Consider the following 2,532-nt stretch of genomic DNA (forward strand, 5'->3'; position numbering starts at 1 on the left):
AGAATCTTATCGCAACGTTTGAGCACGTGAAGCTAAAAAAAATGATTTTATCGCAACGTTTAAATACATTAAGCTAGAAATTATGATCTTATCGCAATGTTTGACTACGTGAAACTAAAAAATTGTGACTTTTTCGTAGCGTTTGAATGCGTAAAAATAACTGTTCGGTTAGACAAGTTGGCAGTGAATGATGTTGACTGGCTGCCCTGTCTCTTGTCTGACTATTTAAAATTAGGGACACTGAGAGCTCTTTGTGAAGCTTTGCGTTAAGATTCTTTGTTAAGCAAACTAAAACTCATAACGTTATCACAACGTTTGAAGACTTAGATCCAGAAATAAATACTTTATCGCAATATGATTTCACATTATTTATCAATTGATTTACATAAAATCAGATTAAAAAATAAAACAACATGCCCTAGAAAGCAGTGTTTGCTAGTGTTTCTAAAAAACAAACAGTCGTTTACCTCACTTCCTCTACTGTTTCATTCCCAGTTTGTTTTAACAAACTATACTCTATTTGTGTATTTAAATACTCTTAAGTTCAGTATGTAGCACATTAGCATTATTGGCCTATTCTGACCTTAGGATAGTCGAAATAAAGCTGCTATGAATAAATATTCTATTGACAAATTTTCCACGAAAGTGTGTATTTGCTTTTCACTTTTCTCGTGGCTATCTGGTAGAACACCATTTTTACTCCAACTGGTTATTTAAATGTTGTTAAAAACCACGGCATAGGCTGTTTACTCTATATCAAACACATATATTACAGGTTTAAAGTGTACTTAGGGTATGGCATGGCCTGGTGGTTAGGGCACTTGACTCGCAACCTGCGGGGTCACTGGTTCGAATAGTTGATTCTTTCGGTCGTGGGGTAGTTATAATGTCCGGTCAATCCCACTATTAGTTGTTAAAAGTGTAGCCCAATACTTGGCGGTGAATGCTGTTGACTAGCTGCCTTCCCCTCTAGTTTTTTACTTTGTGCGAAATTCAGCAAACAAATAAAGTACACTTGGTATCAAACTATTCGTGAAATAGTGTAAGAGTAATTATTTTTTTCATTTCAGATAATTACCACGAGTGTCAAGAGTTGCAGACGAACACCACGATTTGTCAGTTTCATGAGTTTCAGGTATGTCCAATTCCCCCTTCCCCCTTTTTATAGTGAAATATACGCAATTTCTTTGATTTGGGGTGTGTAATATATTTTAACAGGTGTTTTTAACGCTAAAAAAAACGAATAATTCTCGTAAAATTGTGTTATTGTCACTGGAAGATTTTTTTTTCACTATTAGCTGGATATTTTGCTACCATGCTAAGATAGAAAGTGCAAAACGTAAACAAAACAAACTAAGCAGTCTTTTGTGAAGAAACCCTTTTTAAAGTTTTTCATTAGTGTAACAGTATTCTTTCCGTGTTTCACCTTCATATCAGAATAATACCCGTCTTTTAAAAAAATTAGTAAATATTTTTTGTATTTTTTTATAAATGAAAAATTCAAATTTTTATAGTTGAGGCGAAGAGTTTTTGAAAATAAGAAAAACCGTTAAGAATAAAATATTACTTTTGGTTACAGACAGAACTTATAGTTCATACCTTTAACACCGATGCATGCAGTTTAAATTTTGAAAGAGATAAAATTCTAAGCTGTATTATTCCGGGTATTGAAACCCTCCTGGGAAATAATGAAGTTAATTTTAACAAGTAAAAACTATCTGGTAGGTAAAATTTACCCGGATAATCCACATTATAGCTCATTAACAAATGTTTTAAATACTTTGCAAAGATATAAACTTTTGTAAGATTCACTAACATAGTGTATGTAAATGATTTAATCTTTCCTTCAAATAATTATATAGCCTAATAGGGTTATACTAAATTATCTAGTAGACGTCGTTAATTTTTTGTTTATATAGGTACTACTTTAATTTCAGGGTATTATTTCTGGAATAATAGCGTACTTTCCATTCAATTACAGACTTTTACATATTTATTTGCGATTTAATAAAAACTCAACAACAAGGCAAAAAAATATTCACTTTCTTCTAAATAATCGAGATAGGCGCGTTGGGTGTCGTGTCATACGAAGACTACACGAAACTGTGCTATTCAGTTATAACTTTTAATTTGAAAGTTGGAAAAATAGCTTCATCTTTTTAGACAGATTTGTATTTTCTAATTTAAAGTAATTTGACATTTTCTTTTTTATTAAATTTAATAGTTACCTGCCAGGTTATCAATTAAAATTATAAAATTAGTCATGTACGTTAGAGATATATAGTTGGTTTGAATACTTAAATTGGTTTTGAATTTCGCGCAAAGCTACACGAGGGCTATCTGCGCTAGCCGTCCCTAATTTAGCAGTGTAAGAAGGCAGCTAGTCATCACCACCCACCGCCAACTCTTGGGCTACTCTTTTACCAACGAATAATGGGATTGACCGTCACATTATAACCGCCCCCACGGCTGAAAGGGCGAGCATGTTTGGTGTGACGGGGATTCCGAACCCGCGACCCTCAGATTGCGAGT

General features: G+C 33.4%; 1 protein-coding gene across 2 annotated transcripts in view; it reads left to right on the plus strand.

The window, feature by feature from the left end:
• Positions 1–2,532, plus strand: part of LOC106469123 (myocyte-specific enhancer factor 2C-like) — an 87,343-nt gene that overhangs the window by 15,372 nt on the left and 69,439 nt on the right. For both annotated transcript variants that reach the window (XM_013929581.2, XM_022397550.1), the window contains exon 2: positions 1,071–1,135. The gene's annotated coding sequence lies outside the window, so the exon portion shown is untranslated. The remainder of the gene's footprint in view (positions 1–1,070; positions 1,136–2,532) is intronic.

The sequence above is a fragment of the Limulus polyphemus genome, unplaced genomic scaffold (assembly GCF_000517525.1).
Source record: "Limulus polyphemus unplaced genomic scaffold, Limulus_polyphemus-2.1.2 Scaffold3317, whole genome shotgun sequence".
Classification (NCBI taxonomy): domain Eukaryota; kingdom Metazoa; phylum Arthropoda; class Merostomata; order Xiphosura; family Limulidae; genus Limulus; species Limulus polyphemus.